Below are 22,873 nucleotides of genomic sequence, written 5' to 3' on the forward strand. Positions count from 1 at the left end.
AGCAAGGCTCCCGTTTCTCCGTGGCCTGTCCTGCATTTCTGGTTTTGACACTTTATTCAGCATGGCCCTTTTGACCGATGGGAAGCGAGACTTCTTTGTAGCGCTGATTTGCCTTTCCAGGTTGCTTGGTTGGCCAAAAAGGGCGTATGCGTTTTTTCCTGAATATATTCAGGAAAAAACGCATACGCCCTTTTTGGCCAAGGGCATCATTGTCGAGGTTTTGCCGCTTTTCCTGTGCTTTAAAGGCGATTCGAATCTGCCTCCTGAAATCTGTTTCCTGCAATTCTGCCTTGCTTTCAAATCCTCTTTGTTGCCTTCCCTCAATATATTTGTAGACGAGAGTTATCATTTATAAGTCTGCAGGTTTGTGAATTGCAGTGCCCCTGAGCTCCATTTTTCAACTCGCTCTCTTGGGAGCTGGCCGCAAAAGCGCAGGATTGCTTTAGGCCCTATTCTGCTTCCGGGCGGCAGACTGAGCCTGTGGTTAAATCTTCTTCCTGATGGGAAAATAGAGTGACCTGTGCCTGTCCCAACACCTAGAGCTAGTCTCTCATTGGTTCCCCCTCTTCCCGTTCACCCTCAGGACAAATTGCAACCTGTATGGAACAGGAGGTTAAAGGTGCTGATTCTCCAAGGAGGGAGATTGCTAGTAAAGCGGCTGGAATGGCGAACCCGAGCACAAGGAGATGAGAAATGAGGTGCGTTTTAGAAACCTTTCCCGATCACTCGGTGGACCATCTTCTGGGTTTCTCATGCATGTTTTCGATGTAGGAAGATGCCCTTGAACCTGGAGATTTGGGACCCATGGGATGGGTACCACGCAGTATTACTTTAAAGCGTCTGCGTTTGCTCACCGAACCTCACCAAACCCCTCAGCCCCAAGAGTGTCCACCCTTATGTCTCAATCAGCTGCGGGTCTAGATATGGTCAATCCAGGTGGCATCACAGCGCCTGAACGAATTTTGTAAGAATTTCTCTCCCTTTCACTGTCTTTGTTTCACGGGTTTTTAAAATTAATTGAGTTTTATAATGGGGTTTAGCTGCTTTTCACTGCTGTGTTTATGCAGCTTTACACCCACTTGACTCACTTACAGAGAGATATCAATACATAGGTTTTAAGATTCTTACTAGTCAGATATACTCTTGGGCGGTGAATAGGGGGTGTTGAGTCCAGTTCCCTGAGCAAGGAGTAGGTCTTGTCTATTACGTATTGGGTTTATGGAACGGTATCTGAGCTAATTTGAAACCCTTGTTTTATGCATCACCCCACCTCACCTTTCCCGTTAGGCAGCCATAGTGTGTTTTCTAACCGTGTGACTCTGTTCTGTTTTGTAATTGAGTTCAAGGGTAGCGGTTTTTACATTCCCTCTATAGGTGATATCTTATGATAAGTGTCTTTTTCTGTGTGACTTATTTGACTTAGAATCGTCGTACCTAAATCCACTCATCATGCTGCTACTAGCCTTATGACGTTGATTTCATGGCTGAGTGATATTCCATTGTACATAAGGACCACAACTTCTTTATCCATTTTTCTCTTTCCTGGGATATTTAAGGTGTAACGAAGTGGAGGTTCTTGTCAACAGAGCAGCCCTAAACTTTGGGGTGCTTGTGTCTTGCTGATTTTTAGTTTTCCCAATTTATACGCCCATGAGTGGAAGTGCCCTATGCTCTCTAAGCTGAGTTTTGTAAATGTTTCAGGACACACCGTACACTTCTCCAGAGTGGCTGTTGGCAATTTACATCCCGCCCATCAGCGTAGCAAGGCTCCCGTTTCTCCGTGGCCTGTCCTGCATTTCTGGTTTTGACACTTTATTCAGCATGGCCCTTTTGACCGATGGGAAGCGAGACTTCTTTGTAGCGCTGATTTGCCTTTCCAGGTTGCTTGGTTGGCCAAAAAGGGCGTATGCGTTTTTTCCTGAATATATTCAGGAAAAAACGCATACGCCCTTTTTGGCCAAGGGCATCATTGTCGAGGTTTTGCCGCTTTTCCTGTGCTTTAAAGGCGATTCGAATCTGCCTCCTGAAATCTGTTTCCTGCAATTCTGCCTTGCTTTCAAATCCTCTTTGTTGCCTTCCCTCAATATATTTGTAGACGAGAGTTATCATTTATAAGTCTGCAGGTTTGTGAATTGCAGTGCCCCTGAGCTCCATTTTTCAACTCGCTCTCTTGGGAGCTGGCCGCAAAAGCGCAGGATTGCTTTAGGCCCTATTCTGCTTCCGGGCGGCAGACTGAGCCTGTGGTTAATTCTTCTTCCTGATGGGAAAATAGAGTGACCTGTGCCTGTCCCAACACCTAGAGCTAGTCTCTCATTGGTTCCCCGTCTTCCCGTTCATCCTCAGTTCAAATTGCCACCTGTATGGAACAGGAGGTTAAAGGTGCTGATTCTCCAAGGAGGGAGATTGCTAGTAAAGCGGCTGGAATGGCGAACCCGAGCACAAGGAGATGAGAAATGAGGTGCGTTTTAGAAACCTTTCCCGATCACTCGGTGGACCATCTTCTGGGTTTCTCATGCATGTTTTCGATGTAGGAAGATGCCCTTGAACCTGGAGATTTGGGACCCATGGGATGGGTACCACGCAGTATTACTTTAAAGCGTCTGCGTTTGCTCACCGAACCTCACCAAACCCCTCAGCCCCAAGAGTGTCCACCCTTATGTCTCAATCAGCTGCGGGTCTAGATATGGTCAATCCAGGTGGCATCACAGCGCCTGAACGAATTTTGTAAGAATTTCTCTCCCTTTCACTGTCTTTGTTTCACGGGTTTTTAAAATTAATTGAGTTTTATAATGGGGTTTAGCTGCTTTTCACTGCTGTGTTTATGCAGCTTTACACCCACTTGACTCACTTACAGAGAGATATCAATACATAGGTTTTAAGATTCTTACTAGTCAGATATACTCTTGGGCGGTGAATAGGGGGTGTTGAGTCCAGTTCCCTGAGCAAGGAGTAGGTCTTGTCTATTACGTATTGGGTTTATGGAACGGTATCTGAGCTAATTTGAAACCCTTGTTTTATGCATCACCCCACCTCACCTTTCCCGTTAGGCAGCCATAGTGTGTTTTCTAACCGTGTGACTCTGTTCTGTTTTGTAATTGAGTTCAAGGGTAGCGGTTTTTACATTCCCTCTATAGGTGATATCTTATGATAAGTGTCTTTTTCTGTGTGACTTATTTGACTTAGAATCGTCGTACCTAAATCCACTCATCATGCTGCTACTAGCCTTATGACGTTGATTTCATGGCTGAGTGATATTCCATTGTACATAAGGACCACAACTTCTTTATCCATTTTTCTCTTTCCTGGGATATTTAAGGTGTAACGAAGTGGAGGTTCTTGTCAACAGAGCAGCCCTAAACTTTGGGGTGCTTGTGTCTTGCTGATTTTTAGTTTTCCCAATTTATACGCCCATGAGTGGAAGTGCCCTATGCTCTCTAAGCTGAGTTTTGTAAATGTTTCAGGACACACCGTACACTTCTCCAGAGTGGCTGTTGGCAATTTACATCCCGCCCATCAGCGTAGCAAGGCTCCCGTTTCTCCGTGGCCTGTCCTGCATTTCTGGTTTTGACACTTTATTCAGCATGGCCCTTTTGACCGATGGGAAGCGAGACTTCTTTGTAGCGCTGATTTGCCTTTCCAGGTTGCTTGGTTGGCCAAAAAGGGCGTATGCGTTTTTTCCTGAATATATTCAGGAAAAAACGCATACGCCCTTTTTGGCCAAGGGCATCATTGTCGAGGTTTTGCCGCTTTTCCTGTGCTTTAAAGGCGATTCGAATCTGCCTCCTGAAATCTGTTTCCTGCAATTCTGCCTTGCTTTCAAATCCTCTTTGTTGCCTTCCCTCAATATATTTGTAGACGAGAGTTATCATTTATAAGTCTGCAGGTTTGTGAATTGCAGTGCCCCTGAGCTCCATTTTTCAACTCGCTCTCTTGGGAGCTGGCCGCAAAAGCGCAGGATTGCTTTAGGCCCTATTCTGCTTCCGGGCGGCAGACTGAGCCTGTGGTTAATTCTTCTTCCTGATGGGAAAATAGAGTGACCTGTGCCTGTCCCAACACCTAGAGCTAGTCTCTCATTGGTTCCCCGTCTTCCCGTTCATCCTCAGTTCAAATTGCCACCTGTATGGAACAGGAGGTTAAAGGTGCTGATTCTCCAAGGAGGGAGATTGCTAGTAAAGCGGCTGGAATGGCGAACCCGAGCACAAGGAGATGAGAAATGAGGTGCGTTTTAGAAACCTTTCCCGATCACTCGGTGGACCATCTTCTGGGTTTCTCATGCATGTTTTCGATGTAGGAAGATGCCCTTGAACCTGGAGATTTGGGACCCATGGGATGGGTACCACGCAGTATTACTTTAAAGCGTCTGCGTTTGCTCACCGAACCTCACCAAACCCCTCAGCCCCAAGAGTGTCCACCCTTATGTCTCAATCAATTGCGGGTCTAGATATGGTCAATCCAGGTGGCATCACAGCGCCTGAACGAATTTTGTAAGAATTTCTCTCCCTTTCACTGTCTTTGTTTCACGGGTTTTTTAAATTAATTGAGTTTTATAATAGGGTTTAGCTGCTTTTCACTGCTGTGTTTATGCAGCTTTACACCCACTTGACTCACTTACAGAGAGATATCAATACATAGGTTTTAAGATTCTTACTAGTCAGATATACTCTTGGGCGGTGAATAGGGGGTGTTGAGTCCAGTTCCCTGAGCAAGGAGTAGGTCTTGTCTATTACGTATTGGGTTTATGGAACGGTATCTGAGCTAATTTGAAACCCTTGTTTTATGCATCACCCCACCTCACCTTTCCCGTTAGGCAGCCATAGTGTGTTTTCTAACCGTGTGACTCTGTTCTGTTTTGTAATTGAGTTCAAGGGTAGCGGTTTTTACATTCCCTCTATAGGTGATATCTTATGATAAGTGTCTTTTTCTGTGTGACTTATTTGACTTAGAATCATCGTACCTAAATCCACTCATCATGCTGCTACTAGCCTTATGACGTTGATTTCATGGCTGAGTGATATTCCATTGTACATAAGGACCACAACTTCCTTATCCATTTTTCTCTTTCCTGGGATATTTAAGGTGTAACGAAGTGGAGGTTCTTGTCAACAGAGCAGCCCTAAACTTTGGGGTGCTTGTGTCTTGCTGATTTTTAGTTTTCCCAATTTATACGCCCATGAGTGGAAGTGCCCTATGCTCTCTAAGCTGAGTTTTGTAAATGTTTCAGGACACACCGTACACTTCTCCAGAGTGGCTGTTGGCAATTTACATCCCGCCCATCAGCGTAGCAAGGCTCCCGTTTCTCCGTGGCCTGTCCTGCATTTCTGGTTTTGACACTTTATTCAGCATGGCCCTTTTGACCGATGGGAAGCGAGACTTCTTTGTAGCGCTGATTTGCCTTTCCAGGTTGCTTGGTTGGCCAAAAAGGGCGTATGCGTTTTTTCCTGAATATATTCAGGAAAAAACGCATACGCCCTTTTTGGCCAAGGGCATCATTGTCGAGGTTTTGCCGCTTTTCCTGTGCTTTAAAGGCGATTCGAATCTGCCTCCTGAAATCTGTTTCCTGCAATTCTGCCTTGCTTTCAAATCCTCTTTGTTGCCTTCCCTCAATATATTTGTAGACGAGAGTTATCATTTATAAGTCTGCAGGTTTGTGAATTGCAGTGCCCCTGAGCTCCATTTTTCAACTCGCTCTCTTGGGAGCTGGCCGCAAAAGCGCAGGATTGCTTTAGGCCCTATTCTGCTTCCGGGCGGCAGACTGAGCCTGTGGTTAATTCTTCTTCCTGATGGGAAAATAGAGTGACCTGTGCCTGTCCCAACACCTAGAGCTAGTCTCTCATTGGTTCCCCGTCTTCCCGTTCATCCTCAGTTCAAATTGCCACCTGTATGGAACAGGAGGTTAAAGGTGCTGATTCTCCAAGGAGGGAGATTGCTAGTAAAGCGGCTGGAATGGCGAACCCGAGCACAAGGAGATGAGAAATGAGGTGCGTTTTAGAAACCTTTCCCGATCACTCGGTGGACCATCTTCTGGGTTTCTCATGCATGTTTTCGATGTAGGAAGATGCCCTTGAACCTGGAGATTTGGGACCCATGGGATGGGTACCACGCAGTATTACTTTAAAGCGTCTGCGTTTGCTCACCGAACCTCACCAAACCCCTTAGCCCCAAGAGTGTCCACCCTTATGTCTCAATCAATTGCGGGTCTAGATATGGTCAATCCAGGTGGCATCACAGCGCCTGAACGAATTTTGTAAGAATTTCTCTCCCTTTCACTGTCTTTGTTTCACGGGTTTTTAAAATTAATTGAGTTTTATAATAGGGTTTAGCTGCTTTTCACTGCTGTGTTTATGCAGCTTTACACCCACTTGACTCACTTACAGAGAGATATCAATACATAGGTTTTAAGATTCTTACTAGTCAGATATACTCTTGGGCGGTGAATAGGGGGTGTTGAGTCCAGTTCCCTGAGCAAGGAGTAGGTCTTGTCTATTACGTATTGGGTTTATGGAACGGTATCTGAGCTAATTTGAAACCCTTGTTTTATGCATCACCCCACCTCACCTTTCCCGTTAGGCAGCCATAGTGTGTTTTCTAACCGTGTGACTCTGTTCTGTTTTGTAATTCAGTTCAAGGGTAGCGGTTTTTACATTCCCTCTATAGGTGATATCTTATGATAAGTGTCTTTTTCTGTGTGACTTATTTGACTTAGAATCATCGTACCTAAATCCACTCATCATGCTGCTACTAGCCTTATGACGTTGATTTCATGGCTGAGTGATATTCCATTGTACATAAGGACCACAACTTCCTTATCCATTTTTCTCTTTCCTGGGATATTTAAGGTGTAACGAAGTGGAGGTTCTTGTCAACAGAGCAGCCCTAAACTTTGGGGTGCTTGTGTCTTGCTGATTTTTAGTTTTCCCAATTTATACGCCCATGAGTGGAAGTGCCCTATGCTCTCTAAGCTGAGTTTTGTAAATGTTTCAGGACACACCGTACACTTCTCCAGAGTGGCTGTTGGCAATTTACATCCCGCCCATCAGCGTAGCAAGGCTCCCGTTTCTCCGTGGCCTGTCCTGCATTTCTGGTTTTGACACTTTATTCAGCATGGCCCTTTTGACCGATGGGAAGCGAGACTTCTTTGTAGCGCTGATTTGCCTTTCCAGGTTGCTTGGTTGGCCAAAAAGGGCGTATGCGTTTTTTCCTGAATATATTCAGGAAAAAACGCATACGCCCTTTTTGGCCAAGGGCATCATTGTCGAGGTTTTGCCGCTTTTCCTGTGCTTTAAAGGCGATTCGAATCTGCCTCCTGAAATCTGTTTCCTGCAATTCTGCCTTGCTTTCAAATCCTCTTTGTTGCCTTCCCTCAATATATTTGTAGACGAGAGTTATCATTTATAAGTCTGCAGGTTTGTGAATTGCAGTGCCCCTGAGCTCCATTTTTCAACTCGCTCTCTTGGGAGCTGCCCGCAAAAGCGCAGGATTGCTTTAGGCCCTATTCTGCTTCCGGGCGGCAGACTGAGCCTGTGGTTAATTCTTCTTCCTGATGGGAAAATAGAGTGACCTGTGCCTGTCCCAACACCTAGAGCTAGTCTCTCATTGGTTCCCCGTCTTCCCGTTCATCCTCAGTTCAAATTGCCACCTGTATGGAACAGGAGGTTAAAGGTGCTGATTCTCCAAGGAGGGAGATTGCTAGTAAAGCGGCTGGAATGGCGAACCCGAGCACAAGGAGATGAGAAATGAGGTGCGTTTTAGAAACCTTTCCCGATCACTCGGTGGACCATCTTCTGGGTTTCTCATGCATGTTTTCGATGTAGGAAGATGCCCTTGAACCTGGAGATTTGGGACCCATGGGATGGGTACCACGCAGTATTACTTTAAAGCGTCTGCGTTTGCTCACCGAACCTCACCAAACCCCTCAGCCCCAAGAGTGTCCACCCTTATGTCTCAATCAATTGCGGGTCTAGATATGGTCAATCCAGGTGGCATCACAGCGCCTGAACGAATTTTGTAAGAATTTCTCTCCCTTTCACTGTCTTTGTTTCACGGGTTTTTAAAATTAATTGAGTTTTATAATAGGGTTTAGCTGCTTTTCACTGCTGTGTTTATGCAGCTTTACACCCACTTGACTCACTTACAGAGAGATATCAATACATAGGTTTTAAGATTCTTACTAGTCAGATATACTCTTGGGCGGTGAATAGGGGGTGTTGAGTCCAGTTCCATGAGCAAGGAGTAGGTCTTGTCTATTACGTATTGGGTTTATGGAACGGTATCTGAGCTAATTTGAAACCCTTGTTTTATGCATCACCCCACCTCACCTTTCCCGTTAGGCAGCCATAGTGTGTTTTCTAACCGTGTGACTCTGTTCTGTTTTGTAATTCAGTTCAAGGGTAGCGGTTTTTACATTCCCTCTATAGGTGATATCTTATGATAAGTGTCTTTTTCTGTGTGACTTATTTGACTTAGAATCATCGTACCTAAATCCACTCATCATGCTGCTACTAGCCTTATGACGTTGATTTCATGGCTGAGTGATATTCCATTGTACATAAGGACCACAACTTCCTTATCCATTTTTCTCTTTCCTGGGATATTTAAGGTGTAACGAAGTGGAGGTTCTTGTCAACAGAGCAGCCCTAAACTTTGGGGTGCTTGTGTCTTGCTGATTTTTAGTTTTCCCAATTTATACGCCCATGAGTGGAAGTGCCCTATGCTCTCTAAGCTGAGTTTTGTAAATGTTTCAGGACACACCGTACACTTCTCCAAGGTGGCTGTTGGCAATTTACATCCCGCCCATCAGCGTAGCAAGGCTTCCGTTTCTCCGTGGCCTGTCCTGCATTTCTGGTTTTGACACTTTATTCAGCATAGCCCTTTTGACCGATGGGAAGCGAGACATTTTTGTAGCGCTGATTTGCCTTTCCAGGTTGCTTGGTTGGCCAAAAAGGGCGTATGCGTTTTTTCCTGAATATATTCAGGAAAAAACGCATACGCCCTTTTTGGCCAAGGGCATCATTGTCGAGGTTTTGCCGCTTTTCCTGTGCTTTAAAGGCGATTCGAATCTGCCTCCTGAAATCTGTTTCCTGCAATTCTGCCTTGCTTTCAAATCCTCTTTGTTGCCTTCCCTCAATATATTTGTAGACGAGAGTTATCATTTATAAGTCTGCAGGTTTGTGAATTGCAGTGCCCCTGAGCTCCATTTTTCAACTCGCTCTCTTGGGAGCTGGCCGCAAAAGCGCAGGATTGCTTTAGGCCCTATTCTGCTTCCGGGCGGCAGACTGAGCCTGTGGTTAATTCTTCTTCCTGATGGGAAAATAGAGTGACCTGTGCCTGTCCCAACACCTAGAGCTAGTCTCTCATTGGTTCCCCGTCTTCCCGTTCATCCTCAGTTCAAATTGCCACCTGTATGGAACAGGAGGTTAAAGGTGCTGATTCTCCAAGGAGGGAGATTGCTAGTAAAGCGGCTGGAATGGCGAACCCGAGCACAAGGAGATGAGAAATGAGGTGCGTTTTAGAAACCTTTCCCGATCACTCGGTGGACCATCTTCTGGGTTTCTCATGCATGTTTTCGATGTAGGAAGATGCCCTTGAACCTGGAGATTTGGGACCCATGGGATGGGTACCACGCAGTATTACTTTAAAGCGTCTGCGTTTGCTCACCGAACCTCACCAAACCCCTCAGCCCCAAGAGTGTCCACCCTTATGTCTCAATCAATTGCGGGTCTAGATATGGTCAATCCAGGTGGCATCACAGCGCCTGAACGAATTTTGTAAGAATTTCTCTCCCTTTCACTGTCTTTGTTTCACGGGTTTTTAAAATTAATTGAGTTTTATAATAGGGTTTAGCTGCTTTTCACTGCTGTGTTTATGCAGCTTTACACCCACTTGACTCACTTACAGAGAGATATCAATACATAGGTTTTAAGATTCTTACTAGTCAGATATACTCTTGGGCGGTGAATAGGGGGTGTTGAGTCCAGTTCCCTGAGCAAGGAGTAGGTCTTGTCTATTACGTATTGGGTTTATGGAACGGTATCTGAGCTAATTTGAAACCCTTGTTTTATGCATCACCCCACCTCACCTTTCCCGTTAGGCAGCCATAGTGTGTTTTCTAACCGTGTGACTCTGTTCTGTTTTGTAATTCAGTTCAAGGGTAGCGGTTTTTACATTCCCTCTATAGGTGATATCTTATGATAAGTGTCTTTTTCTGTGTGACTTATTTGACTTAGAATCATCGTACCTAAATCCACTCATCATGCTGCTACTAGCCTTATGACGTTGATTTCATGGCTGAGTGATATTCCATTGTACATAAGGACCACAACTTCCTTATCCATTTTTCTCTTTCCTGGGATATTTAAGGTGTAACGAAGTGGAGGTTCTTGTCAACAGAGCAGCCCTAAACTTTGGGGTGCTTGTGTCTTGCTGATTTTTAGTTTTCCCAATTTATACGCCCATGAGTGGAAGTGCCCTATGCTCTCTAAGCTGAGTTTTGTAAATGTTTCAGGACACACCGTACACTTCTCCAAGGTGGCTGTTGGCAATTTACATCCCGCCCATCAGCGTAGCAAGGCTTCCGTTTCTCCGTGGCCTGTCCTGCATTTCTGGTTTTGACACTTTATTCAGCATAGCCCTTTTGACCGATGGGAAGCGAGACTTTTTTGTAGCGCTGATTTGCCTTTCCAGGTTGCTTGGTTGGCCAAAAAGGGCGTATGCGTTTTTTCCTGAATATATTCAGGAAAAAACGCATACGCCCTTTTTGGCCAAGGGCATCATTGTCGAGGTTTTGCCGCTTTTCCTGTGCTTTAAAGGCGATTCGAATCTGCCTCCTGAAATCTGTTTCCTGCAATTCTGCCTTGCTTTCAAATCCTCTTTGTTGCCTTCCCTCAATATATTTGTAGACGAGAGTTATCATTTATAAGTCTGCAGGTTTGTGAATTGCAGTGCCCCTGAGCTCCATTTTTCAACTCGCTCTCTTGGGAGCTCGCCGCAAAATCGCAGGATTGCTTTAGGCCCTATTCTGCTTCCGGGCAGCACACTGAGCCTGTGGTTAATTCTTCTTCCTGATGGGAAAATAGAGTGACCTGTGCCTGTCCGAAAACCTAGAGCTAGTCTCTCATTGGTTCCCCCTCTTCCTGTTCACCCTCAGGACAAATTGCCACCTGTATGGAACAGGAGGTTAAAGGTGCTGATTCTCCAAGGAGGGAGATTGCTAGTAAAGCAGCTGGAATGGCGAACCCGAGCACAAGGAGATGAGAAATGAGGTGCGTTTTAGAAACCTTTCCCGATCACTCGGTGGACCATCTTCTGGGTTTCTCATGCATGTTTTCGATGTAGGAAGATGCCCTTGAACCTGGAGATTTGGGACCCATGGGATGGGTACCACGCAGTATTACTTTAAAGCGTCTGCGTTTGCTCACCCAACCTCACCAAACCTCTCAGCCCCAAGAGTGTCCACCCTTATGTCTCAATCAGCTGCAGGTCTAGATATGGTCAATCCAGGTGGCATCACAGCGCCTGAATGAATTTTGTAAGAATTTCTCTCCCTTTCACTGTCTTTGTTTCACGGGTTTTTAAAATTAATTGAGTTTTATAATGGGGTTTAGCTGCTTTTCACTGCTGTGTTTATGCAGCTTTACACCCACTTGACTCACTTACAGAGAGATATCAATACATAGGTTTTAAGATTCTTACTAGTCAGATATACTCTTGGGCGGTGAATAGGGGGTGTTGAGTCCAGTTCCCTGAGCAAGGAGTAGGTCTTGTCTATTACGTATTGGGTTTATGGAACGGTATCTGAGCTAATTTGAAACCCTTGTTTTATGCATCACCCCACCTCACCTTTCCCGTTAGGCAGCCATAGTGTGTTTTCTAACCGTGTGACTCTGTTCTGTTTTGTAATTCAGTTCAAGGGTAGCGGTTTTTACATTCCCTCTATAAGTGATATCTTACGATAAGTGTCTTTTTCTGTGTGACTTATTTGACTTAGAATCGTCGTATCTAAATCCACTCATCATGCTGCTACTAGCCTTATGACGTTGATTTCATGGCTGAGTGATATTCCATTGTACATAAGGACCACAACTTCTTTATCCATTTTTCTCTTTCCTGGGATATTTAAGGTGTAACGAAGTGGAGGTTCTTGTCAACAGAGCAGCCCTAAACTTTGGGGTGCTTGTGTCTTGCTGATTTTTAGTTTTCCCAATTTATAAGCCCATGAGTGGAAGTGCCCTATGCTCTCTAAGCTGAGTTTTGTAAATGTTTCAGGACACACCGTACACTTCTCCAGAGTGGCTGTTGGCAATTTACATCCCACCCATCAGCGTAGCAAGGCTCCCGTTTCTCCGTGGCCTGTCCTGCATTTCTGGTTTTGACACTTTATTCAGCATGGCCCATTTGACCGATGGGAAGCGAGACTTCTTTGTAGCGCTGATTTGCCTTTCCAGGTTGCTTGGTTGGCCAAAAAGGGCGTATGCGTTTTTTCCTGAATATATTCAGGAAAAAACGCATACGCCCTTTTTGGCCAAGGGCATCATTGTCGAGGTTTTGCCGCTTTTCCTGTGCTTTAAAGGCGATTCGAATCTGCCTCCTGAAATCTGTTTCCTGCAATTCTGCCTTGCTTTCAAATCCTCTTGGTTGCCTTCCCTCAATATATTTGTAGACGAGAGTTATCATTTATAAGTCTGCAGGTTTGTGAATTGCAGTGCCCCTGAGCTCCATTTTTCAACTCGCTCTCTTGGGAGCTGGCCGCAAAAGCGCAGGATTGCTTTAGGCCCTATTCTGCTTCCGGGCGGCAGACTGAGCCTGTGGTTAATTCTTCTTCCTGATGGGAAAATAGAGTGACCTGTGCCTGTCCCAACACCTAGAGCTAGTCTCTCATTGGTTCCCCCTCTTCCCGTTCACCCTCAGGACAAATTGCAACCTGTATGGAACAGGAGGTTAAAGGTGCGGATTCTCCAAGGAGGGAGATTGCTAGTAAAGCGGCTGGAATGGCGAACCCGAGCACAAGGAGATGAGAAATGAGGTGCGTTTTAGAAACCTTTCCCGATCACTCGGTGGACCATCTTCTGGGTTTCTCATGCATGTTTTCGATGTAGGAAGATGCCCTTGAACCTGGAGATTTGGGACCCATGGGATGGGTACCACGCAGTATTACTTTAAAGCGTCTGCGTTTGCTCACCGAACCTCACCAAACCCCTCAGCCCCAAGAGTGTCCACCCTTATGTCTCAATCAGCTGCGGGTCTAGATATGGTCAATCCAGGTGGCATCACAGCGCCTGAACGAATTTTGTAAGAATTTCTCTCCCTTTCACTGTCTTTGTTTCACGGGTTTTTAAAATTAATTGAGTTTTATAATGGGGTTTAGCTGCTTTTCACTGCTGTGTTTATGCAGCTTTACACCCACTTGACTCACTTACAGAGAGATATCAATACATAGGTTTTAAGATTCTTACTAGTCAGATATACTCTTGGGCGGTGAATAGGGGGTGTTGTGTCCAGTTCCCTGAGCAAGGAGTAGGTCTTGTCTATTACGTACTGGGTTTATGGAACGGTATCTGAGCTAATTTGAAACCCTTGTTTTATGCATCACCCCACCTCACCTTTCCCGTTAGGCAGCCATAGTGTGTTTTCTAACCGTGTGACTCTGTTCTGTTTTGTAATTCAGTTCAAGGGTAGCGGTTTTTACATTCCCTCTATAGGTGATATCTTATGATAAGTGTCTTTTTCTGTGTGACTTATTTGACTTAGAATCGTCGTACCTAAATCCACTCATCATGCTGCTACTAGCCTTATGACGTTGATTTCATGGCTGAGTGATATTCCATTGTACATAAGGACCACAACTTCTTTATCCATTTTTCTCTTTCCTGGGATATTTAAGGTGTAACGAAGTGGAGGTTCTTGTCAACAGAGCAGCCCTAAACTTTGGGGTGCTTGTGTCCTGCTGATTTTTAGTTTTCCCAATTTATACGCCCATGAGTGGAAGTGCCCTATGCTCTCTAAGCTGAGTTTTGTAAATGTTTCAGGACACACCGTACACTTCTCCAGAGTGGCTGTTGGCAATTTACATCCCGCCCATCAGCGTAGCAAGGCTTCCGTTTCTCTGTGGCCTGTCCTGCATTTCTGGTTTTGACCCATTATTCAGCATGGCCCTTTTGACCGATGCGAAGCGAGACTTCTTTGTAGCGCTGATTTGCCTTTCCAGGTTGCTTGGTTGGCCAAAAAGGGCGTATGCGTTTTTTCCTGAATATATTCAGGAAAAAACGCATACGCCCTTTTTGGCCAAGGGCATCATTGTCGAGGTTTTGCCGCTTTTCCTGTGCTTTAAAGGCGATTCGAATCTGCCTCCTGAAATCTGTTTCCTGCAATTCTGCCTTGCTTTCAAATCCTCTTTGTTGCCTTCCCTCAATATATTTGTAGACGAGAGTTATCATTTATAAGTCTGCAGGTTTGTGAATTGCAGTGCCCCTGAGCTCCATTTTTCAACTCGCTCTCTTGGGAGCTGGCCGCAAAAGCGCAGGATTGCTTTAGGCCCTATTCTGCTTCCGGGCGGCAGACTGAGCCTGTGGTTAATTCTTCTTCCTGATGGGAAAATAGAGTGACCTGTGCCTGTCCCAACACCTAGAGCTAGTCTCTCATTGGTTCCCCGTCTTCCCGTTCATCCTCAGTTCAAATTGCCACCTGTATGGAACAGGAGGTTAAAGGTGCTGATTCTCCAAGGAGGGAGATTGCTAGTAAAGCGGCTGGAATGGCGAACCCGAGCACAAGGAGATGAGAAATGAGGTGCGTTTTAGAAACCTTTCCCGATCACTCGGTGGACCATCTTCTGGGTTTCTCATGCATGTTTTCGATGTAGGAAGATGCCCTTGAACCTGGAGATTTGGGACCCATGGGATGGGTACCACGCAGTATTACTTTAAAGCGTCTGCGTTTGCTCACCGAACCTCACCAAACCCCTCAGCCCCAAGAGTGTCCACCCTTATGTCTCAATCAATTGCGGGTCTAGATATGGTCAATCCAGGTGGCATCACAGCGCCTGAACGAATTTTGTAAGAATTTCTCTCCCTTTCACTGTCTTTGTTTCACGGGTTTTTAAAATTAATTGAGTTTTATAATAGGGTTTAGCTGCTTTTCACTGCTGTGTTTATGCAGCTTTACACCCACTTGACTCACTTACAGAGAGATATCAATACATAGGTTTTAAGATTCTTACTAGTCAGATATACTCTTGGGCGGTGAATAGGGGGTGTTGAGTCCAGTTCCATGAGCAAGGAGTAGGTCTTGTCTATTACGTATTGGGTTTATGGAACGGTATCTGAGCTAATTTGAAACCCTTGTTTTATGCATCACCCCACCTCACCTTTCCCGTTAGGCAGCCATAGTGTGTTTTCTAACCGTGTGACTCTGTTCTGTTTTGTAATTCAGTTCAAGGGTAGCGGTTTTTACATTCCCTCTATAGTGATATCTTATGATAAGTGTCTTTTTCTGTGTGACTTATTTGACTTAGAATCATCGTACCTAAATCCACTCATCATGCTGCTACTAGCCTTATGACGTTGATTTCATGGCTGAGTGATATTCCATTGTACATAAGGACCACAACTTCCTTATCCATTTTTCTCTTTCCTGGGATATTTAAGGTGTAACGAAGTGGAGGTTCTTGTCAACAGAGCAGCCCTAAACTTTGGGGTGCTTGTGTCTTGCTGATTTTTAGTTTTCCCAATTTATACGCCCATGAGTGGAAGTGCCCTATGCTCTCTAAGCTGAGTTTTGTAAATGTTTCAGGACACACCGTACACTTCTCCAAGGTGGCTGTTGGCAATTTACATCCCGCCCATCAGCGTAGCAAGGCTTCCGTTTCTCCGTGGCCTGTCCTGCATTTCTGGTTTTGACACTTTATTCAGCATAGCCCTTTTGACCGATGGGAAGCGAGACTTTTTTGTAGCGCTGATTTGCCTTTCCAGGTTGCTTGGTTGGCCAAAAAGGGCGTATGCGTTTTTTCCTGAATATATTCAGGAAAAAACGCATACGCCCTTTTTGGCCAAGGGCATCATTGTCGAGGTTTTGCCGCTTTTCCTGTGCTTTAAAGGCGATTCGAATCTGCCTCCTGAAATCTGTTTCCTGCAATTCTGCCTTGCTTTCAAATCCTCTTTGTTGCCTTCCCTCAATATATTTGTAGACGAGAGTTATCATTTATAAGTCTGCAGGTTTGTGAATTGCAGTGCCCCTGAGCTCCATTTTTCAACTCGCTCTCTTGGGAGCTGGCCGCAAAAGCGCAGGATTGCTTTAGGCCCTATTCTGCTTCCGGGCGGCAGACTGAGCCTGTGGTTAATTCTTCTTCCTGATGGGAAAATAGAGTGACCTGTGCCTGTCCCAACACCTAGAGCTAGTCTCTCATTGGTTCCCCGTCTTCCCGTTCATCCTCAGTTCAAATTGCCACCTGTATGGAACAGGAGGTTAAAGGTGCTGATTCTCCAAGGAGGGAGATTGCTAGTAAAGCGGCTGGAATGGCGAACCCGAGCACAAGGAGATGAGAAATGAGGTGCGTTTTAGAAACCTTTCCCGATCACTCGGTGGACCATCTTCTGGGTTTCTCATGCATGTTTTCGATGTAGGAAGATGCCCTTGAACCTGGAGATTTGGGACCCATGGGATGGGTACCACGCAGTATTACTTTAAAGCGTCTGCGTTTGCTCACCGAACCTCACCAAACCCCTCAGCCCCAAGAGTGTCCACCCTTATGTCTCAATCAATTGCGGGTCTAGATATGGTCAATCCAGGTGGCATCACAGCGCCTGAACGAATTTTGTAAGAATTTCTCTCCCTTTCACTGTCTTTGTTTCACGGGTTTTTAAAATTAATTGAGTTTTATAATAGGGTTTAGCTGCTTTTCACTGCTGTGTTTATGCAGCTTTACACCCACTTGACTCACTTACAGAGAGATATCAATACATAGGTTTTAAGATTCTTACTAGTCAGATATACTCTTGGGCGGTGAATAGGGGGTGTTGAGTCCAGTTCCCTGAGCAAGGAGTAGGTCTTGTCTATTACGTATTGGGTTTATGGAACGGTATCTGAGCTAATTTGAAACCCTTGTTTTATGCATCACCCCACCTCACCTTTCCCGTTAGGCAGCCATAGTGTGTTTTCTAACCGTGTGACTCTGTTCTGTTTTGTAATTCAGTTCAAGGGTAGCGGTTTTTACATTCCCTCTATAGGTGATATCTTATGATAAGTGTCTTTTTCTGTGTGACTTATTTGACTTAGAATCATCGTACCTAAATCCACTCATCATGCTGCTACTAGCCTTATGACGTTGATTTCATGGCTGAGTGATATTCCATTGTACATAAGGACCACAACTTCCTTATCCATTTTTCTCTTTCCTGGGATATTTAAGGTGTAACGAAGTGGAGGTTCTTGTCAACAGAGCAGCCCTAAACTTTGGGGTGCTTGTGTCTTGCTGATTTTTAGTTTTCCCAATTTATACGCCCATGAGTGGAAGTGCCCTATGCTCTCTAAGCTGAGTTTTGTAAATGTTTCAGGACACACCGTACACTTCTCCAAGGTGGCTGTTGGCAATTTACATCCCGCCCATCAGCGTAGCAAGGCTTCCGTTTCTCCGTGGCCTGTCCTGCATTTCTGGTTTTGACACTTTATTCAGCATAGCCCTTTTGACCGATGGGAAGCGAGACTTTTTTGTAGCGCTGATTTGCCTTTCCAGGTTGCTTGGTTGGCCAAAAAGGGCGTATGCGTTTTTTCCTGAATATATTCAGGAAAAAACGCATACGCCCTTTTTGGCCAAGGGCATCATTGTCGAGGTTTTGCCGCTTTTCCTGTGCTTTAAAGGCGATTCGAATCTGCCTCCTGAAATCTGTTTCCTGCAATTCTGCCTTGCTTTCAAATCCTCTTTGTTGCCTTCCCTCAATATATTTGTAGACGAGAGTTATCATTTATAAGTCTGCAGGTTTGTGAATTGCAGTGCCCCTGAGCTCCATTTTTCAACTCGCTCTCTTGGGAGCTCGCCGCAAAATCGCAGGATTGCTTTAGGCCCTATTCTGCTTCCGGGCAGCACACTGAGCCTGTGGTTAATTCTTCTTCCTGATGGGAAAATAGAGTGACCTGTGCCTGTCCCAAAACCTAGAGCTAGTCTCTCATTGGTTCCCCCTCTTCCTGTTCACCCTCAGGACAAATTGCCACCTGTATGGAACAGGAGGTTAAAGGTGCTGATTCTCCAAGGAGGGAGATTGCTAGTAAAGCGGCTGGAATGGCGAACCCGAGCACAAGGAGATGAGAAATGAGGTGCGTTTTAGAAACCTTTCCCGATCACTCGGTGGACCATCTTCTGGGTTTCTCATGCATGTTTTCGATGTAGGAAGATGCCCTTGAACCTGGAGATTTGGGACCCATGGGATGGGTACCACGCAGTATTACTTTAAAGCGTCTGCGTTTGCTCACCCAACCTCACCAAACCTCTCAGCCCCAAGAGTGTCCACCCTTATGTCTCAATCAGCTGCAGGTCTAGATATGGTCAATCCAGGTGGCATCACAGCGCCTGAATGAATTTTGTAAGAATTTCTCTCCCTTTCACTGTCTTTGTTTCACGGGTTTTTAAAATTAATTGAGTTTTATAATGGGGTTTAGCTGCTTTTCACTGCTGTGTTTATGCAGCTTTACACCCACTTGACTCACTTACAGAGAGATATCAATACATAGGTTTTAAGATTCTTACTAGTCAGATATACTCTTGGGCGGTGAATAGGGGGTGTTGAGTCCAGTTCCCTGAGCAAGGAGTAGGTCTTGTCTATTACGTATTGGGTTTATGGAACGGTATCTGAGCTAATTTGAAACCCTTGTTTTATGCATCACCCCACCTCACCTTTCCCGTTAGGCAGCCATAGTGTGTTTTCTAACCGTGTGACTCTGTTCTGTTTTGTAATTCAGTTCAAGGGTAGCGGTTTTTACATTCCCTCTATAAGTGATATCTTATGATAAGTGTCTTTTTCTGTGTGACTTATTTGACTTAGAATCGTCGTACCTAAATCCACTCATCATGCTGCTACTAGCCTTATGACGTTGATTTCATGGCTGAGTGATATTCCATTGTACATAAGGACCACAACTTCTTTATCCATTTTTCTCTTTCCTGGGATATTTAAGGTGTAACGAAGTGGAGGTTCTTGTCAACAGAGCAGCCCTAAACTTTGGGGTGCTTGTGTCTTGCTGATTTTTAGTTTTCCCAATTTATAAGCCCATGAGTGGAAGTGCCCTATGCTCTCTAAGCTGAGTTTTGTAAATGTTTCAGGACACACCGTACACTTCTCCAGAGTGGCTGTTGGCAATTTACATCCCACCCATCAGCGTAGCAAGGCTCCCGTTTCTCCGTGGCCTGTCCTGCATTTCTGGTTTTGACACTTTATTCAGCATGGCCCATTTGACCGATGGGAAGCGAGACTTCTTTGTAGCGCTGATTTGCCTTTCCAGGTTGCTTGGTTGGCCAAAAAGGGCGTATGCGTTTTTTCCTGAATATATTCAGGAAAAAACGCATACGCCCTTTTTGGCCAAGGGCATCATTGTCGAGGTTTTGCCGCTTTTCCTGTGCTTTAAAGGCGATTCGAATCTGCCTCCTGAAATCTGTTTCCTGCAATTCTGCCTTGCTTTCAAATCCTCTTGGTTGCCTTCCCTCAATATATTTGTAGACGAGAGTTATCATTTATAAGTCTGCAGGTTTGTGAATTGCAGTGCCCCTGAGCTCCATTTTTCAACTCGCTCTCTTGGGAGCTGGCCGCAAAAGGGCAGGATTGCTTTAGGCCCTATTCTGCTTCCGGGCGGCAGACTGAGCCTGTGGTTAATTCTTCTTCCTGATGGGAAAATAGAGTGACCTGTGCCTGTCCCAACACCTAGAGCTAGTCTCTCATTGGTTCCCCCTCTTCCCGTTCACCCTCAGGACAAATTGCAACCTGTATGGAACAGGAGGTTAAAGGTGCGGATTCTCCAAGGAGGGAGATTGCTAGTAAAGCGGCTGGAATGGCGAACCCGAGCACAAGGAGATGAGAAATGAGGTGCGTTTTAGAAACCTTTCCCGATCACTCGGTGGACCATCTTCTGGGTTTCTCATGCATGTTTTCGATGTAGGAAGATGCCCTTGAACCTGGAGATTTGGGACCCATGGGATGGGTACCACGCAGTATTACTTTAAAGCGTCTGCGTTTGCTCACCGAACCTCACCAAACCCCTCAGCCCCAAGAGTGTCCACCCTTATGTCTCAATCAGCTGCGGGTCTAGATATGGTCAATCCAGGTGGCATCACAGCGCCTGAACGAATTTTGTAAGAATTTCTCTCCCTTTCACTGTCTTTGTTTCACGGGTTTTTAAAATTAATTGAGTTTTATAATGGGGTTTAGCTGCTTTTCACTGCTGTGTTTATGCAGCTTTACACCCACTTGACTCACTTACAGAGAGATATCAATACATAGGTTTTAAGATTCTTACTAGTCAGATATACTCTTGGGCGGTGAATAGGGGGTGTTGTGTCCAGTTCCCTGAGCAAGGAGTAGGTCTTGTCTATTACGTACTGGGTTTATGGAACGGTATCTGAGCTAATTTGAAACCCTTGTTTTATGCATCACCCCACCTCACCTTTCCCGTTAGGCAGCCATAGTGTGTTTTCTAACCGTGTGACTCTGTTCTGTTTTGTAATTCAGTTCAAGGGTAGCGGTTTTTACATTCCCTCTATAGGTGATATCTTATGATAAGTGTCTTTTTCTGTGTGACTTATTTGACTTAGAATCGTCGTACCTAAATCCACTCATCATGCTGCTACTAGCCTTATGACGTTGATTTCATGGCTGAGTGATATTCCATTGTACATAAGGACCACAACTTCTTTATCCATTTTTCTCTTTCCTGGGATATTTAAGGTGTAACGAAGTGGAGGTTCTTGTCAACAGAGCAGCCCTAAACTTTGGGGTGCTTGTGTCCTGCTGATTTTTAGTTTTCCCAATTTATACGCCCATGAGTGGAAGTGCCCTATGCTCTCTAAGCTGAGTTTTGTAAATGTTTCAGGACACACCGTACACTTCTCCAAGGTGGCTGTTGGCAATTTACATCCCGCCCATCAGCGTAGCAAGGCTTCCGTTTCTCCGTGGCCTGTCCTGCATTTCTGGTTTTGACCCTTTATTCAGCATGGCCCTTTTGACCGATGCGAAGCGAGACTTCTTTGTAGCGCTGATTTGCCTTTCCAGGTTGCTTGGTTGGCCAAAAAGGGCGTATGCGTTTTTTCCTGAATATATTCAGGAAAAAACGCATACGCCCTTTTTGGCCAAGGGCATCATTGTCGAGGTTTTGCCGCTTTTCCTGTGCTTTAAAGGCGATTCGAATCTGCCTCCTGAAATCTGTTTCCTGCAATTCTGCCTTGCTTTCAAATCCTCTTTGTTGCCTTCCCTCAATATATTTGTAGACGAGAGTTATCATTTATAAGTCTGCAGGTTTGTGAATTGCAGTGCCCCTGAGCTCCATTTTTCAACTCGCTCTCTTGGGAGCTGGCCGCAAAAGCGCAGGATTGCTTTAGGCCCTATTCTGCTTCCGGGCGGCAGACTGAGCCTGTGGTTAATTCTTCTTCCTGATGGGAAAATAGAGTGACCTGTGCCTGTCCCAACACCTAGAGCTAGTCTCTCATTGGTTCCCCCTCTTCCCGTTCACCCTCAGGACAAATTGCAACCTGTATGGAACAGGAGGTTAAAGGTGCTGATTCTCCAAGGAGGGAGATTGCTAGTAAAGCGGCTGGAATGGCGAACCCGAGCACAAGGAGATGAGAAATGAGGTGCGTTTTAGAAACCTTTCCCGATCACTCGGTGGACCATCTTCTGGGATTCTCATGCATGTTTTCGATGTAGGAAGATGCCCTTGAACCTGGAGATTTGGGACCCATGGGATGGGTACCACGCAGTATTACTTTAAAGCGTCTGCGTTTGCTCACCCAACCTCACCAAACCCCTCAGCCCCAAGAGTGTCCACCCTTATGTCTCAATCAGCTGCGGGTCTAGATATGGTCAATCCAGGTGGCATCACAGCGCCTGAACGAATTTTGTAAGAATTTCTCTCCCTTTCACTGTCTTTGTTTCACGGGTTTTTAAAATTAATTGAGTTTTATAATGGGGTTTAGCTGCTTTTCACTGCTGTGTTTATGCAGCTTTACACCCACTTGACTCACTTACAGAGAGATATCAATACATAGGTTTTAAGATTCTTACTAGTCAGATATACTCTTGGGCGGTGAATAGGGGGTGTTGAGTCCAGTTCCCTGAGCAAGTAGTAGGTCTTTTCTATTACGTATTGGGTTTATGGAACGGTATCTGAGCTAATTTGAAACCCTTGTTTTAGGCATCACCTCACCTCACCTTTCCCGTTAAGCAGCTATAGTGTGTTTTCTAAACGTGTGACTCTGTTCTGTTTTGTAATTCAGTTCCAGTGTAGCGGTTTTTCCATTCCCTCTATAAGTGATATCTTATGGCAAGTGTCTTTTTCTGTGTGACTTATTTCAATTAGAATCGTCGTACCTAAATCCACTCATCATGCTGCTACTAGCCTTATGACGTTGATTTCATGGCTGAGTGATATTCCTTTGTACATAAGGACCACAACTTCTTTATCCATTTTTCTCTTTCCTGGGATATTTAAGGTGTAACGAAGTGGAGGTTCTTGTCAACAGAGCAGCCCTAAACTTTGGGGTGCCTGTGTCTTGCTGATTTTTAGTTTTCCCAATGTATACGCCCATGAGTGGAAGTGCCCTATGCTCTCTAAGCTGTGTTTTTTAGATGTTTCAGGACACACCGTACACTTCTCCAGAGTGGCTGTTGGCAATTTACATCCCGCCCAT

The sequence above is a fragment of the Eschrichtius robustus genome, chromosome 7 (genome assembly GCF_028021215.1).
Source record: "Eschrichtius robustus isolate mEscRob2 chromosome 7, mEscRob2.pri, whole genome shotgun sequence".
Classification (NCBI taxonomy): domain Eukaryota; kingdom Metazoa; phylum Chordata; class Mammalia; order Artiodactyla; family Eschrichtiidae; genus Eschrichtius; species Eschrichtius robustus.